Source organism: Sciurus vulgaris (genome assembly GCF_902686455.1).
Source record: "Sciurus vulgaris genome assembly, chromosome: 14".
Classification (NCBI taxonomy): domain Eukaryota; kingdom Metazoa; phylum Chordata; class Mammalia; order Rodentia; family Sciuridae; genus Sciurus; species Sciurus vulgaris.
The window spans coordinates 93,661,823-93,679,458 of NC_136475.1; the positions used below are offsets into that span (position 1 = coordinate 93,661,823).

General features: G+C 52.3%; 1 long non-coding RNA gene across 1 annotated transcript in view; it reads left to right on the plus strand.

Moving 5' to 3' along the window:
- The first annotated feature begins 14,020 nt into the window (after positions 1 to 14,020).
- Positions 14,021 to 17,636, plus strand: part of LOC306644234 — a 34,044-nt gene continuing 30,428 nt past the window's right edge. The window contains exon 1 of the long non-coding RNA XR_013759215.1: positions 14,021 to 16,117. This is a non-coding gene — a long non-coding RNA (uncharacterized lncRNA). The remainder of the gene's footprint in view (positions 16,118 to 17,636) is intronic.

Genomic DNA, 17,636 nt, shown 5'->3' on the forward strand with positions numbered 1-17,636 from the left:
GAGCTGGGATTCACATTCAAATCTACCCAGTGTAAAGCTGGGCCCTGTTTATTTGACCACAATGCACCAGGTGTCTTCCAGAGCCTGGCTGTGCCCCGGGGGAGGCCAGAGAGGGACAAGACATCTCTGAACAAAAAGTATATGTCTTATTAACAACAATATTTACTGCTGAAGGTTTAAAAATGCAGAAGAGAAAAAAGAAAAAAAACCCCGCCTATATTTTTACTACCAGAAGTTGACTCATTTCTTTCCAGTGTCTTGTTGGCTTGATTTTTCCTACACATTAGTTTTCTTGCATAGTTGTAATTATCCACTGATTGTAGGCTTCAGTAGACAAAATCTAAGTTTCTCTCATTTTCCATCTTCTGTCTAATATCAGCAAAGTGCTCTGCATGTGACTGGTTTCAAATAAATAAGTAGGACAGTAATACATGTTTATTGTCTCCTGTCCTCATTTAAAGGTACACCATATTTCACCTCTTTTTCTAGTGTACCTTTAATGCATGTGCATTTTAACATGCTTGGCTGGACATACGGCACCATTTCCTACTGCTAGATATTTCAGAGGTTTCCAGGCTTCCAGGACATAACATATTCTCAATAAACAAGAAAGCACCGGACATCTTTGTGCATTTGTGCATAGACGGTTCCCCCCACTCTGGGGAATGGCATCTGGCTGGTTTCCCAGAAGGTACTTGATGGGTCAAAGTAGAGCGCGTATTTATTTCAAGTCCTCCGGCCATGCCAGGCTAGAGCACTTCCCATGGTGTGCCAGCTTCTGCTCCCACCGGCAGGGTGAGCGGCCCAGGCAGAGAGTGTGAGGTCTGGACTCCAGGCCTGGGCTGAGTCCTGACTTTGTCGCCTCCTTGACAGGCCCTCTGGGTACGCTGCACAACCTTCCTGGGCCTCAGTGTCCTTATGTGTAAACTGGAGGTGACAGATCCCAGTGATGAGAATCAAATGACCAAGCGTGTGAAAGCGCTCTGTAGACCGTGGAGCTGCGTGGATCGGGGCTTCTCCAGCAAAGGGACTTGCTGTCAGGCAGGGGTCAAGCCCATGGCACCCCAGCTGACCCATGTGCAGCACCTGGGCTCAGGTGTGCAATACCTGGGCCGGGAGTTCAGTTCTGAGATTCCCACACAGGGTGCTCCGCCCCCAGCCCAGCTGGAACCCGGGCTGCGCTTCTCCCGTGTTCCAGGTGGGGGGATCTGTTCCAGGTCTGCTCCCGGCCACTGCACGGTGGCACTGCTGTGTTGCTTGTGGCTTCCAAAGGAGTAAGTCAAGGAGCACTCAGAAACCAGCAGAAATCTCTTTCTCTGGGTAGATATGTTAAGGCCTCAGAGGCCCTGACAAATCTCCTCCCCATCTCCAGCCCAGTTGCAGAAGAAGGGGAAGAAACACAGGTGCTGCCTTACATCCCTGGTCAGTGAGGAGTGGGAGGCCCCCGAAGGGAGGCAGGTACCCCTCTAGGAAGCCGTCTCAGGCTTTCCCTGCCTGCTCCCTGCTTGCCTGTCCTCCCTGCTCACTCACTCATGTAACCAGCACCTGTCTGTGGCTAAGAATGTGTGGATTGGGAGATGCGGCCCTAGCTTGCAGGGGCTCCTGGTCTGGGGGGCTTCAGAATGAGGAGCAATGACCTTGCAGTTGGTTGAGGACTTGATGGTGGTCAAGAAGCTGGGGGAGCACGGATATGCCCCGACAGGGTGAGGTGAGGGACATGCCACACAAGGACACTGGCAGGGGGGTCCCTTTGTGGCAAAACCTTTCCACCAGATGGGGCCTGGAGGAGGCTCAGCTCCTGAGGCTGCTGTATGGCAGCAGATGGGCACCAGGAGAGCAAGGAGGGAAGTGCCTTGGGGAAGTGAGATGCTGCCTGGCCCAGAGGCTGGTCCCACAGTGCCGAGCTCTCCTCCTGGAGGCTGGGGGAAGACTTTGTTCTTCCATTTAAGACAAGAGGCTTCCTGGCAATGAGCGACGTGGGGGTTTTCAGAGAGAAGGCTGAGGTGGCATCAGATCAGCAGCTCCCCCTCCCTGAGGCCATCTCAATGACATTGATACTCAGGCGTCAGGGAAGGTGAAGCTCACCGTGGCTTTCAAGAAGTCGTGCTAAGCACATCCAGGTGTTGAGGCCCAGGTTTGGAAGTGCCCCCCTTATTTTTCAGATGTTCCTGGAGGTGACCATTCACTTAGTTGTGGTCCATACCTGAGAAGCCCATGGTTGGGCCAGAGGGGAAGGCTGGTTATTTCAGGTGTCTGAAGGCTGATCATGAAAAAGGGATTAAAATTGCTTCTTGTGGGCTGAGATGTGGATGTAAGATGTAAGTTGGAGGGCAGGAAACACACATGGCAAAATTCAGCCCCTCGTTAACAAGGCCCATAACAACTGTGGAATAGAGGAGAGACAGATGGCTGGACCAGCTCTACTCCTGCCTGCCTCATGCATCAGCGTGACTCCTTCCTGGAGACAGGAGCATAGCTGTAGCTCACAAGGCAATAGAACAAATCAAAGAGAAAAGACACGTGGGGACACCCAGACTAGCTGACCCACACCAAGAGCTTAGCAAGGGCTATTTTATCTCCAAGGATTAGAACCAGGAATGGAACAACCTGTCTCCACGGGCAGGAGACCCCAGCTCTCAAGGAAGTCAAGAAGTTAGGTGAAAGTAAGCGGAGGCGACCCTGAATTTCCAAATGCTGTGTGCCCAGGCCTGGTGCATGAGGGAGCGGGAGGGCTTCCAGACCAGGAGGGAGCAACCCACTTGGCCGTTTCCTCTGTGATAAGGGGGTTCTAGAAATCCTTCCAAACCACACAGGTTGGAGTGCACTGGGGTTGGAGCAGGGCTGTTTTCTGGGGAGGTGTGTCCTTGGCTAGGACCCCTGGTCAGGGGACAGGACCTGCACTGGGGAGCCCTGGCATGTCCTTCAGTCACAGCTGGTACCAAAGGACAAGACCTAGCTGCTGCCGTGTGGCCCGTGCCCTTGTGTTCTAGCTGGAGAGGGAGATAGATTCACATCAAAAGATCAATAGCAACAGGAAACAGTGCAGGACTCGAATCACCTCAGGAAAGGAGTCTGTGGAGGCCCGAGTGCGTGGCATTAGGCTGTTGGGAAAGGTTGGGAAATGGAGGCGCCCTGAGGCCTTGAGCTGTTGGGGGGATTCGGACACCTAATGTGGTGGAGGCCGGAGATCCAGGCAGGGACCCTGCATGGAGAAAGGACCAGGGCCGGGAAGCTTTGCCAGGGGTACAGGGTGGCTTTCTCTGCCACAGTGGGGGGTCTGCTGCCAGGCAGGAGCCATACTGGCGCGTGCTGTGAGGGTCTTGCTTGGGTTCTCCTCTGACACTGGGGAGCAATCTCCTGACCGCAGGACGGGGGTCTCTTTCGTCACTTCTGGTGGTACCTGGATGGGAGGGGCTCGGTGCCAGTGTGGACTTGAACTGGTCGCACTGGGGAGAAGGCTCCAGCTGGGGAAGGAGCAGCCTGTGGAGGTTGAGAGGGATGCAGGGTGGGAGGTGAGGCAGAGGAGGGACAGGAAAGCGGGTGGGAGACGCAGCTGGCCTTTCTGCTGCCTGGGAGATGAGGGCCCAGGATGGGGACATGAACGGGGTGTGGCCCCCGCTTCAGGAGGCTTTGGGAGGCACGCTTGGCTGGTTGCTTATGCCGACAGCTTTGGGTGGGCCGTGACTGACTGCAGGAGCGGTCAGGGTCCTGGTGACGCTGACGTTCACCGAGCACAACCAGGCAGCTGGTACGAGTTGGGCTTCCCCTCCTGTCGGCCTCAAACCCGCACTCAGTGGGGCGACGCTTGCCCTCTCAGCTCGGCGTGACGGGGTCAGGGAGGCTGCCTGGAGGAGGCCGGAGCCCTCCCGATTTCCTGGCCATCCTGTCTGGCACGGGACCAGGCTCCTGGGTGGGCGGGCCAGGAGCCATCTCCAAGCTGTCCCCTCTGCAGCCCAGCATCCAGGCCCTCCTTCGAGCAGGGCAGCTCAGAGGCCCAGCGGCCAGAGGATGGCACCAGGAGGGGTTAGAATCTGCGGTCCCGTGGCCGATGGCTTCCTTCAGAGGGGGAGGGGGATGCTGAGGGCTGACGTGCCGGAATTCTCCAGCGAGTCCCAGTGCAGCTCACACTCAGGGCTGTCCCCCGCACCCGAACACGAGACTCCAGTGCTGGCCAACCTGGTGCTCACAGCTGGGGCTCTAAACGGTCAGCGCTGACGCCGGGAAAGTGAGATTCGGCCTCCTTTGCCTCCACCTCGCCCACTCCAGAACGCCCTCCCCCGTCTTCCTCCATCCAAGGGACAGGAAGTTCTCAGGTCAGCGTACTCGTGTGTGTGTGTGTGTGTGTGTGTGTGTGTGTGAGGTCCCCAACTTTACCCAGCGTTCGCTGAGCAGCTTCTACTTGATAGGTGCCATCATCAAAAGTGGAACCTCTGAAGAGCCCCGAGGACTGAAAGAAAGTTATTTGTTGTCAAGACATAAAGTAGGACATACGGCGTTCCCCGGAGAACCAAGGAGCTCCATTTCTCTGTATTGAGGCCACATAGGAAATCTAGGAATTCAAGGGCTCCACATGGGTACTGCGAACAGGTGATCTGTAGACAGGCAGGAGAGCGGGGAAGGGCATTCCTGGAGGAAGGAACGGCGAAGGCGAGTGCAGAGGCAGGCGCAGGAGGCAGGGAGGGCCCTGGGTTGGAGCCGTTCTCTGAGCAGAGAGGAGCTATGGAAGGCGTAGGAATGGTGACAGAGCTGAGGAAGTCCTAATCCCCAGGACGTCAGAATGTGGCCCGATTTGGAGATAGGATTGCAGGCGAAATTGGTTAGGACGCGGCCATGTCGGAGGAGGGCTCCCTGCTCCAGTATGACTGTGTCCTTATAAGAGGAGACGTGGAGACCGGAGAGGGAACACCATGTGACAATGGGGCAGAGACCAAAGTGCCACAGCCGTAGCCCAAGGATGGCTGGCAGCCCAGGAGCTGGAAGAGGCAAGGCCAGCTTCTGCCTGAAGGCTTCAGCGGGAGCGTGGGCTGCCAACACCCTGACCTTGGGCCTCTGGCTTCCAGAACCGCGAGAGAAGGCCTCTCTGTCGTCGGCAGCCACCCCACTGTGGGACATTGCCATGGCAGCCCTGCTGCGGTCTTGTGACCCCTCTCCTGGCCTTCGACCCTGACCAAGGGCCCTGAGCTGCCCACCTCCAGGGTTCACACTGCCAGGGCAGCTGGCCATGTCCCCCGGACCCAGCTGGACCGCCCAGCTCTGATAACGTTGTGGCTTGGGGTGTCAAACTCTTGAGTTAAGTCCCTCCCACTCCTAGGAAAAGGTACAGGCTTTGGGGAGAAAGGATGCTCACAGACAAGGAGGTGTCAAGGCTGAGAGCCCAGAGGTCCCCCAGGGCGTGGGCAGCGGGGTCAGCGGGGGCGCGGGAGGCACAGGCTGGTGCTGCCGATACCACACTTGGCAGTGAAGTGCAGGGGCTGAAGGGTGGGCCTGGGGATGCGGGCAGGACTGTGCTGCTGGCCTGAAGTGGTCGCCGCAGCAGAGCTCCGGGCCGAGGGAGGTGGCTGTATTACGGAGAGTGTGTCCTGGTCCCTGTTTCCCTGCCGGCCCTTCCCTCTGCCAACGCTCACTCCAGCTTCTTCACCAGCCTGTTTGCCCAGGGGAGCTGGAGGCAGAGGCGGCCCTCGTGGGTAGCGATAGAAAGCTGCCTGGGTCTTGCACACCGAGGACATTGCCAAGACGGTGCCTGTGCCACTTCTGTAAAAATGTTGGTTCTGTGGCGCTGCCAAGCATTCCGAGCTGTCAGCCGGCGCTGCTTGTGCAGACTCCATCTGCCCTCTGACGGGTCTCACCCGCAGCTGACCCTTCCCGGGTCATGGTCACTGAGTCTGGGATGATCATCTCCCTCTCCTGCCCCCCGGCCACAGTGGCTGGGGCAGTGGCCCTCTGAAGAGATAGGGCGATTGTAACCAGGAAAGGGTAGGAGGAGGGGAGAGCTGGCTCCTCACCCCCATTTGCATGTCTTTGGGGAATATCTTTTGCCAAAGATTCAGTTCAGACTCCGTGGTGCAGTCACCTCGGGAGAGAAGAGAGCTGTATTCCTGAGGCTCCTAGAAAGCTGGGGACTTTCTGTAGAATGATTCTCTAAGGATATGCAACTGACAGGTGAGGTTCACCCGAGAATGAGGTTGTTACTTCGGCCGTTAATCTTTTGGGGATTAGAAAAGGCGATGTTCAAGTTCTGAAAGAGAAAACAAAGCTAAAAACTTGGCTAGGCATCAGGTTACCATGTTTAAAAAATTTGCGCATGGACAGAAATTAAGAAACATGCTGGCCCTCGCAGTAACCGATTTAATACACACAGTAGACAGACAATAATTTGATAGAATTACCAGATAAGTCGTCTTTTGCCTTTCCTCATCCCCAAGATTCTTACAAATGATGTTTTCAATTATGGATTAATAGCTGTGTAGTTGGAGTAGCAGACTGGGAAGCTGCTGCCTGAACCTATTGCTTCTTCTCTGCTCTTGACTTACTGTGTGATATTCTCCAAAACAATGAACCTCTCTGGACCTCAGCATCTCCATCTGCAGCGGGTGAGATGAAGAGCTGGCCCTTGAGAAGAGAAATAAGGAAAGGGCTGCGGAGGAAAGCAGCAGGGGAGTACGAAACAGTTCCCACTAACTCCCTAGGCCTCTAATCCTGGCCCTTTCTCAGGCCTGATGTTTGTAATCTGCGACGCCATGCTGACTTGGCCTGTTACTCAAAATATTGAAAGCAAATATTAACTCAAGATAATGCAACACGAGCCGTGCAAAGGCCAATTAACCCGGAAAAAGAAAATATCACCATATTTTAAAACGATGGCACACGACCGCTTCCAAAACTGTCATCCTTCCCCATTTTGTGGCAGCAAGAATACGTTCGCGAAGCGAAGGTGGGGTTCTCAGGGCGACCCTGGGATTTCATCGGTCTGCGCCCTGTCTCCGTTTGCTGAGCTCTTCATCGCTGATAAGGTGCTTGTTAGAGCAATGCGAACTAAATTTATAGCTGGCTTCTTTGGAGCCAATTTACATGTTGTACTGCTGGAGCTTGGAACTAAGGAAACGCGCTGGAAGCCAAAATTGGCTTTGTGGCTCCAGTTTCCTGGGCTCAGCACCACCTGCCTCCAATCAAACTGTCCAATTACAGGAAACGATTGTTTTCTTGCTTTCTGGGAAGGGAAGAAATTCATCCAGAAAAGGATGGATTTCTAAATGTTTCTTCTCCTCCTTAAAAAGAAAAAAGATTGAAAAAAACAACAAATCCAAAACATCACAACACTCGGGGGGAGAAAGCGCTTCCTGACCAAATTACTCCAGAGCTCGAGCCCCGGCACGCACGCGGTGTCCATGCGGCTGTTTTTGACCACAGACACCTGATCTGTAATTACCTCTTCTAATAACGTTATTAGCCATTCAAAGGAAAGGCTCTCTCTTTTAACATGCGAGGCACTAATTAAAGGCTGCGAGTTTCACAGGTGAAATCTTGCAGAAAGTGCGAGTTTGAAGTCAAAGGATGTAGCGATCCACCTTGGCATAATTACGCTTTCTTCTCCAAATAAAATCTTATACTGGAGACAATGGAATCAGGGCAATGATACTATTTATCTTGGAGCCCAAGTGTCTTTTCTTTAAACTCTAATTGGACTTGGTAAGGCCAACTTGTCCGACACAGTTAAAATAGCAGTGGTGAGGCTGGAAGTCCACGTAGCCCTGGTGGCCCGCGGAGGGCACTGGGCCTGCCCTGGGCGTGCAGAACAATCGCGGTTCACACTCTCCTCGGGCAGGCGGGATTTTAATGGCGCTGACAAATACACTGTACTTGATGTGCTTCTGCTGCATCTCAAGGCTTTTCTGTTTAGAAAGAAAAGCGAGGCAGCGTGCTATTTCACGATTTGATAAGAATGATGATCTGATGGAAGGGCCTGGTGTCTTCCACATCGTTCTTTGGGAAGGCCGTTGGATCTCCGGGGCCACCTCCAAGAGCTCCATACACAGCGTGGACTTTCTGACTCCACTTGGAATTGGCGGGAGTCATCAAGAGAACCGTTTCATTCCAAGTGAGTCCCCCAGGCTGGGACCTCCGCTTCTACGAATGGCAGTGCCGTCCTGGCCATGTTACAGAGACCAGCTCTTGCTTTTCTGCACCTACCCTCGTCCTGGTGGGCTGTTGTCCCCAGCGGCGGTGGGTCTTCACCTCTGCCCTGTGCCACGGCTCTTTGTGGATATGGACTTGTTCGGGACAACAACAACTCATTTTGGGCTCAAAATGAGTGTGCGAATAACTTGGTGCTTGGTAAAACTGAAGGAGGAAATGATTTTCCTCCTACTTTTCTGGATATTTCCTCTGAGCTGCTTTAAAGTCCTTTAGTCCTCTCTTGGTCCCCTACATACTGGTGTGTCTTAGGACCCACTCTCGGTCCCCTGCCACAGACTCTAGCACGCCCTGGGGGATCTCATGCCTTCTGTGATTTCACCTGTGGCCTGCAGTCCCCACACCCTGTCTCAGGTGCGAGGACCTGGGGGCAGGGTGCGGATCACTAAGGACAGTCTCCAGAATTGGGTTCCTTGTGGGGAGTTCAGTGGTGTGAGGGGAGGACCTCACTCACCTCCCAGAGCCTCGCTCTTCCTGCAGATGGGGAGGCATGCTACCAGCAAACCAGGGCCTGGGGCTGCCAAGTGGAAGCTATACTTCGTCTGTCTCCAGTCCAGCTTCTTCCCGAAATTTCCATGCATCCAGTGCAGCATTTATTGTCTGCAAACCCTGGACTCGCCCTGGCCAGCATGGTAGCCACGTGTGGTGGCTCAAATTAAAGTTAATGAAAATGGAATGAAATTTAGAATTCAGTTCCTCAGTTGAAATAGCTGTATTTCAAGTGTTCACTAGCCATGTGTGCTTATGGCTGCTTTATTGGACAGCGCAGACTTATCAGTCATTCTAGAACATACTGCAGCAGAATTCCACTGGGTAGCACTTCCCCTGATGTTGCACTAGGTTCTCAGATCTGCCCTGTGATTGGTACCACCCAGTCTTTCGAGCCGGCCACTGGGGCCAGCCTGGAGTTAATAGGAGACCCAGGCAGCAGATGGCTCAGGTCACATTTCCTGGCTCTGTAATTTGAATTGCTTTGTGTCTCAGTTTCCTCATCTGCAAAATGTGACAAGCACAGCTCCTACTGTGAGGATCTGTGGAGATGAAGTAAAGCGATTCTTGCCTTGTGTTTAGTGGGACACTGGGCACCGGTCCCATGAGAGCTGTGATCATCCTTGATTCTCCTAGAGCTGGGTGTCTCACATCCAGCCACCTGCCTGGGCGAGCCTGTGTCCTCCCAACTATCTGTGCCTCAATACCTGTCCCCCTGGCATCCTGGCTCCTCAGTGTGGGCCTCTCCTACCTGCTCCCTACCTCTCCTACCTGGCTCCACGCTGTCCCTACCTCTCTCCCTGCTGCCCGGAGGGATCTTTCTGAAACACTCCTCTGCTTCTTGGGATAAAGCTCTGCCTCCCTAGCACAGCACGTGAACCCAAGAGGGCCTCTGCCCTCCTGCTGCCCACCTGAGTCCCTTAACAGACTGCCCCTCCCGAGTGGGAGGATCTGTCCTGAGTGCTGTCCCCATTGGTGCCACCTGAAGCCTCAGGACCCTGGGCCACCTCCGCCTTCAGTTTCCGAGACACTGGAAAGCCAGGGGTTTCTCCAGGGCAGGGCCGAGTGGAGCTCTGCCTCGTTTCCCATGCCTGGCTTGCGGGCGATGTCTGGAAGGCCCCCAAAAGTCTCTGCTGAGTGAAGGGATCCGGTTTCAGCAACAGATCTGTGTTCCTCCCCACGCTGTGCTGCTTTATGCAGAAGAAGGAATTCAGATGCTGAAATCTGCCGCTTCACCGGTGCGATGGTGACTCAGGGGATAATTGGCGCATGGGGGCTTTCCGGCAACCTAGTTAGAAGAAGCCACACGGCAACCTTCCCACCCTCAGGGTGACCTACTTCTCAATTCCTGTAGCCTCACCATCCATCGCTGCAGAATTCTGATGAGGCCAGGCGATCTCACTGCTGGTATTTGATGAGAAAAGGGAATTAAAATGTAGGTGACTGATTTGGACTTGGAGGAGCCACTGGGGGGTCTGGTTCTTGCTGAGGGCGGGGCTGGTCTGTGCTAGGGGACTTCCGGGGACCCTGCCGTGCTGCCCAGAGGTTCTGATTTATTCCCGAGGTTGGGGAACATGAAGGCTGCCTGTCACCCTGCCTGAGAGGCTGATGGTTTGGGCTCTCGTAGCCTCTCGGGTGAGTTTTCCAATTAGAACGCGGAATCTTCAGCTGTTCTTCTCCGGATCCTCACTTTGCCTCTCAGAGCTGAGGTTGACCTTGAACTCTGGCATGCTGCCTGACTGAGCTCTGGAGGGCAGGGCTGGCAGCTCCTAGGCTGCTGGGCGACAGTCCTCCACCAGGAGCAGACCCCCGAGGGCAGAAGCAGAGGGAAGCAGTGCGGCTCCGAGGACAGTTTCTTCTCCCTTTTCTCTTGTCCAACTCCCTGGTCATGGCCGTCCCCTCCTCTGCACATCCTTTTCTGACAATCCCCATCCGTGTCCCAGGCCATGTGGGCCTAGCCCTCCCTCCTGGACCGCCCTGCCAGGAGCTTCCTTCACTGACGGTGTTTTCGCGTTCAAGGCTCAGTTCCCCCTGGCTGGGCAACCTCCTGGGGCAGGCGCCTGCTGATCGCTGTCAGCCTGGGCAGGGACACGGGACCTGTGGCATGGGGTGAAGCTCCTGCAGGTTTGAAAGATGCCACAGAGTGAGGATCAGCCCCAGCTGACCTAAGAGTCTTGAGAAAATCAATCAGATGCTTACGAAGTCTGGAGAGAGCTTGGGAAAAACTGTTTTGGCTGGCTGTTGGAGCTGCCACCTGCGAGCCAACAGGACCCTCCTCCTAGAGTGCTCCCGGTTATTCTGGCCTTTACCCTAAGCCCCCCTAAGCCAGATCACGGGGTCATCAGCATCTTCCTCCTGGTCCAAGGCTGCTGCTTGTGAATGAACAGGCAGATGTCCTTGTCTGCCTCAAGAAGGCCACAGCCCATGGCAGCGGACCACCACCAGGGGCTCCCCAAATTTTCAGTCTTTGAGGGGTTGGGAGTGCTTGGCTTCCTGCAGAAATAGAAGGAGTGGACCCCTAGGTCTGAAGCAGTCTGCCGCCCAGATCCTCCTACCTCAGGTCTACTGAACAGTTCTGTGGCCCTTCTTCCCCTTGGGGCAAAAAACCAGGGCCAGGGGGTTGGCGCCATTGTCCTCTAGGCTCCAGCCCACCCCCCATTACAAAGTAATGGCTTCCTTGCAAACTACCCGTGGATGCAAATGGATCCCACTGTGTGCGTGTGTTTGGGGTGGAGGAGGGTGTGGCGGTGTGTACCTCGGCTTGCCAGCTGGAATTCCCTGTTAGGCGTATAAATCCGGATCAAGCTCGTTACATAGTGGACAGTGACAGCGTAACTCGTGATGTCTTTCTGGAGAGCAATGGAGCAATACTGATCAAGGGCCTTAAAAATGGTTATAGCCTTTGAACTCCTAGGAATTTATTTTCAGGACATTCATAATGATCTACATACAAGGATTTTAATTTTAAAATTTAATTGAAGATTAAGGAGTAATTGAAGATAGAGGAGTTAATAAATAAATCCTGGTATTTACATACACACAATAAACTATTTTAAAACCATTGAAGTATATAGTTAGTGATATAGGAAGATATTAATGTTGTGATATTGGGTTCAAACTATTAGATATAAAATTGTAGATATAGCATAATCTCATCTTGTAAAAAGCATAAAAGTGTGTGTGTGTGTGTGTGTGTGTGTGTGTGTGTATGAAAAAGAGTCATGTGTCACTTAAAGTTTCTAATGACAGACCACATACAGGATGATGGTCCCAGGAGATTGTAATAAAGCTGGAAGATTGCTATCATCAAGAAGCATTGTAACAATGTAACAACGTCATTACTCACAAGTTTGAGGTAGGGCTTGTGTAAAAGACCCATGTGGGTAGAGGAACACTTACCCCTGGGCTATGACTGTCTACAGAATTCCGTGCAATGCCAAGCAGAGTGGTGGGCTAGGTCACCGATCCTGTGTGTCATGGGTTGTACCACCCGCTCTGTGCAGGCACACCCTGGGATGTCCATACAAGGCCAGGATCTCCTAAGGACACATCTCTCAGTTCCTCTGGACTCTTAAGTGCTCAGAAGCTGCCGGGTGAGCACTTGACCATTCTACTTTGAGGAAATGGCTGCTGTCACTTGTTCCTGGCTGGAAGGGAGGGCATACGGGTGATGGGCCATCCTGGCTCCAGGAGTACCCGCCACTGCAGAATCATCTCACGCTGGCACCATTGGCGCGATGTGGGCAAGAACAACACAACACAAGGCCAAATGCAAATTGTTTTAAAACACACAAATGAGCTCGGTTCAGGTGGTGCCAAAGAATTCTCCATTTCAGCAGAGAGTTATTTTGTGCACTTTTGCTATGATCATCCAATAAAAACGCAACGGTTCATGGAGTCATTAGGCTGCACTTTCAGAAGCTGCTGTCGAGGAAAGCGGGCCATACATTTAACCTGGGTTGCTAAACGGATCCTATTTGCTTTTGTCAAAGCCACATCAAACCTTCAAACTGTGGGCTCTTTTCTTCATTGTGAAATCAATACTCTGAACATTTAGCATCAATCTGATTAAGGGACTGCGATAGCCACACAGTGCCTACGAGCACTCAGGCAGGCGGGGGCAAGGGGCGGGCTCCCGCCCGCAAGGAACTGTGAACCAGCGCTGGTAGAATACAGGGCTGGGGGCCAGGAGGGCTCAGCATGACCCCATGAGCAGTGTCTCTGCTGGCCAGGGCTGACCCAGCCTTCCACCTGTGCAGTCAGATAGCACCCTGAGCTGAGGAGGGCCCTGCCCTTGCCTTAAAGTTCTGTTGTTAAGTTCTGAGATCCTCCGTCATTATAAACATGGAACTCTGTAATTTCATTCTGCACCAAGGCTGTTTGCTTTTCTTCCTGGACACACAGCCAGACCACAGCTCCCAGCCTCCCTTGCAGTCGGCTGTGGCCACATGGGTGCCTCATCAGTGGGGTGTGAGTGCCATCTGCACACCTGGCTCCTTCGCTTCTCTGTGCAGGATCCTCTGAAGCACACACCTGAGCTTAGTCCTGGTGGTGCAGAGAAGTTCTGAAACATTCAGCAGCAGGTTATGCTGTGTACTTTACTATGGTCCAGTAACAACACAATTGTTCCTGGAGCCATTAGGTTGAACTTCTAGGAGATGCTGAAGGGAAACCAGCCACTCCCCCTCTTTGGCCAATTGGGTTGTGACTTTGGAAGTCACATGCTAAAGACTATATGGGTTGGGCCTGGACCTCTGAATAATTGCAGAGCAGAGCTGGCTGCGTCGCCTACCTTGTCCCAGTTACTGGAACTGCCCAGGACTCTCACAGGAGCAGAATGTGGGCGTCTCCTGTGCTGGGAGTGTGGTGCCTGCAGCCTGGCAGGCCTGTGATGGGCCCCTCGCTGGAAGAAGGAAGGCTTTCTCAGACGTCTCCCAGAAACTTCCTCTCTCAGCCTGTTGGCCAGAGTCGTCTTAGGTCCTTTCCTAAACCAGTTCCACCAAGGGCAGAGGGATCATCATGATCAACCTCAACTAACAGAACTTACTCCCTGGTGGGGCCACGCACCCCACGTCGTTGGCTCCCTGCACCTGAAAATCTGAGCTTCAAATAGTGAGGGACTTGCCATTGGGGAGCTGGCCGACAGAGTGCCCCAGGGGAGGAAAAGAAGTTTAAAAAATCATAATGGAATAAATATGTTTTCTATCTTGTACATGTACAAATATGTAACAATGAATCCCACCCTTATGCAAGACTACAATGCACCAATACAAATGTGGAAAAAGGAAAAAATAAAATAAGAAAAAAGTGTTTGACCCTTCTGTTTCTTGTACAAGGAAGAGTGTATGTGGAAATGATTACAACGTTACACTGGTGGAGAAAAGCCTTCCCGATAGCTCTGAAGTTTACGCAGGAATGAGAATTCTCCATCTCGATCTATCCACAACTGCTAGTCCGATTTCAGCGCTCTTCCTGTCAGTGTACTGGGAACTGAGTGGAACCGGCTGGTAGGCCAGAAGCCCAGTGGCAGTGGCCAGTCTCCTTTGGAGTGGTCTCCATCTCTGGACAAACTATTTTCCCTTTTAATGTTTGGTTTGTATACCCGGAGTGAATGTCAGAGGTTGCAAGTAGCAGCATATCTGACTACTAGGCTGCGTTGTTTTAAAGAACAAGGGGTTCATTTGTACTATCAGGAAGGCTGGGGTCCACAGGTTCAATGACATTAGCCCTCTTCTGCATTTCAAAACCCACTCTGTCCCATTTTGTCCAGCAAAGTTTTCTAGCCAATGGCCCCCAGCTTTGGTCTCTTGCCCGGAACTGGGTGACACACTACCCTTAGCTTCCAGGGAGGCCAGAGAGAGAGAGAGAAGTGGCTGTCATCATTGGCTTAGGCCAGTTGTGGTCCTTCACTTGGAGCTGGGCCCATGGCTGCTCTGAACCAAAGTGAGTTCTCCTAGCAAGAAGCAAGAAACAAGAAGAAAGGGAGGGATGGGCCTCAAGTACGCAGAGAACAGTGTGAAAAATGCCGCAGTCCACAGAGAAGTCTGGGGAGAGGGGTGTGGAGTATCACGATCAGACAGGTGAGATTTCAAATCTCTCCTGGAAGTCAAGGAGGAAGGTTTATACACATATATGCAGTGCTGCGGATCAAAGCCAGGACCCCATGCATGCTAGGCTGATACTCTACCACTGAGCCACACTAGGGATGTTTTTGGATACAAATAAAGACCGAATCAAGATGAAAACCAGAGTAGTTGATGCTGCTTCCAAAAACACTCTTCTTGCTGGTGATGTTTGATCCTCTTTGAATCCAGCCTCTATGACTTGGTCAGATCCTTCCTGAGTCTCTATGGTGGGGGCTGAGCAGTGTGGCAGAGGACCTGTCCATCTACTAGACCACTGATGAGGACTTGACCTTGGTGCTTGAGCTCTCCCAGCCCATCCAGCATTTCGCTTGCTTCGCTCGATGCTCCAGGCACTTCCTTCTTGCCCTTGCCTCCTGAGTGATATGACAGCTCTCTTCTGTTGTCCTCCTCAGTGCGCCGCTGGAGAGGGCTGCCTAGCAGGAACACAATGTGAGTCTCAGGTGCAACTTGATATCAGCTAGTAGACATGTTAAAAAGTGGCAAATGTGTAAAAATGCTATAGTTTAGTTAACCCAACAGGTTGAAAGTATCATTTTAACATGTGATCACAGAAAAAACTTAAGATAGTCTACAATTGTTTTCATACCACGTCTTTGAAATCTGGTGTGCACCTTGCAGTGAACACATCTTGATGTGGCCTAGCCATGTCTCCAGTGATTGCTAACTGCATGTGGCTAGTGGCTACTACATTAGCACTGCAGTTCTAGAAGGCAGACACCACTCTGTCCATCTCTTCAGCCTCAGAGCCTGCAGAGAAGCAGACCCTTAACATATACTTACTGAATGAATAACTACAACCACTCTGTCAGGAACAGGTCCTTCTTAAACAGAGGTCGAGGGCCGACCAGAGAGCCCTGGAACAGTGCACAGTGATCAAGAGCGTGGACCTGCATTCTCAGCCCTTGGGTGTGGCTGCGTTAGAAGTTGACCCAGATCCAGTCACTCAGTCTCTCTGTGTCTCTGTTTCCTCATCTGTAAAGAGAGGCAGCAGCGTCTGTCTTGCAGGATGCTGAGCAGATTAGGTGACTGGTGCACACAAAACGTGGCGTGCCTGGCACAGGGTGACCGTGTAGGAAGCAAGAGCTGTGGTGATTTTAACCTGGACACTGTGAATCCTGAGGACCATCTGGGCTGTAGTAGTAACAGTACAGTTTGGACAGGGCAGCGCTGGTCCTGAAGTTTGCTGTGTCCCATTAACAGGACTTGTGCTCCATGGATTCTACCTGCTTTGGAACCTGTCCTTGGGGATCTCAAAGCAATTTGTGATGTTCCTCCTTTGGGCTATGGCTGGGGTAAGTCACATTGCCAGCCCTAGGGCGCAGTGAGCGAGGGTGCCAACCAGGTAGTCCTTGCTCTGGGAATCACCCACTGCTCATGGTTCCTCCAAAGCCCGAGGGCTCACAGGACCAAAGCCAGCTTGTGCAGGTGCCTTCAGAGCAGGGCAGAGACCTGCTCTGCTGCCTGTGTCCCTGTTCCTGCTCATCCATCCTTACCTGCTCCTCCTCTCACTCTGTCCTCTCTTCTGGCCGTCCCGTGACTTTTCCCCCAAATGGACTGACTTGGAAGTTGATTGTCACAAGCAATAGAAACCAAGTGTTTCATTATCATAACCCAGTTTTGAAAACGAAAAATGGGCAAAATGAGCCAGACGCATAGTGGCATTAAGGAAAGTAAAGGTTAACTTAATTAAAAAGCTTCTTTGTGGTATCAGGCAGGAAGTGAAACAGCTTTAAATGGCAAACATTTCTCAATCACTGAATGCACCAGTAATCTTGGCATTCTTTCCCCTTTGTTCCCTTAAAGAAAAAGAGTACCCAGACCTAACCCAGAGAAGATGGGAGGAAGATCGGAGCCAGTGTGTTGTCATGGGCTCTGCAGGGCGCGAGTCCTCCCTCCTGGAAGCTTTGCGGGGCTCGAGGTTGGAAGGAGTCTAGGTCCCCTGCAAGTCCTGCTGGATGACTGTGTCTGGGTGGCCCTGGGTGGAGTGTGGACTTCTTGTTGGTACAACTCCCCAACTGAGTCTCTCTATCTGTCCCTGTTGGAGGCACCACAGGTGTGGAATTTTCCATGTTAGCCTGCAAGTCCGCTTGCTGGGGACGGAGAAACAGCAGCCCCACGAATAGCGCATGCTGCTCTTGCCAAACGCCATTGTCCAGATTTCTATGCAAGTTAGGTTCTTTACACAGAAAAGAAAAACCCAGAGAAGCATGATTGGCTCAATCTCTTCCTGAAGAAAAAATTGCACTAACTTATTGAGTGCCAAACCCATAGAAATGGAAAGGGAAGCCGGAAGATGGATGCCACTGATAGACTCTTGCTTCGTTGCAATTTTTAAGATTTATTTATAGATGTCAAACAGGATATGGCATAAGGGAGGTGCTCAGTAAGTACTCCTTAATTGATTAAAACACAGAAATCTATTTCGAGATCTTCAAGGAAAGAGGTACTTTTTAAATAGTGGTTGATTTTAATCAGTAGCAGAAATGGTGTCAGATAGAATCATGTTGATTTAGATCAAAAGCTGAGCTAATACAAAATGGCCCTCATTGTATTGACCTCAGCATCTTTCTTAAAAATTCTAAGAATGGCTTGCCACATTGTCTCACCAGCCTTTGCCCTGTTCTGAGGTGGTAGGTGGCAGGCATTATGATTGGCACCCGGAAGTCAAGGTGGCTGTAGGCTGGGACTGGAGCTCAGGTTTCTGGGCGGCCAGGGGTAGCCCTCCTAATCCTGTGTCCACTCTTCTCCATCTGGCGAATCCCCCAGACTTGTCCCTGCAGGTGGGGCGCCCTCTCCTTGTTTCTGCCCCTG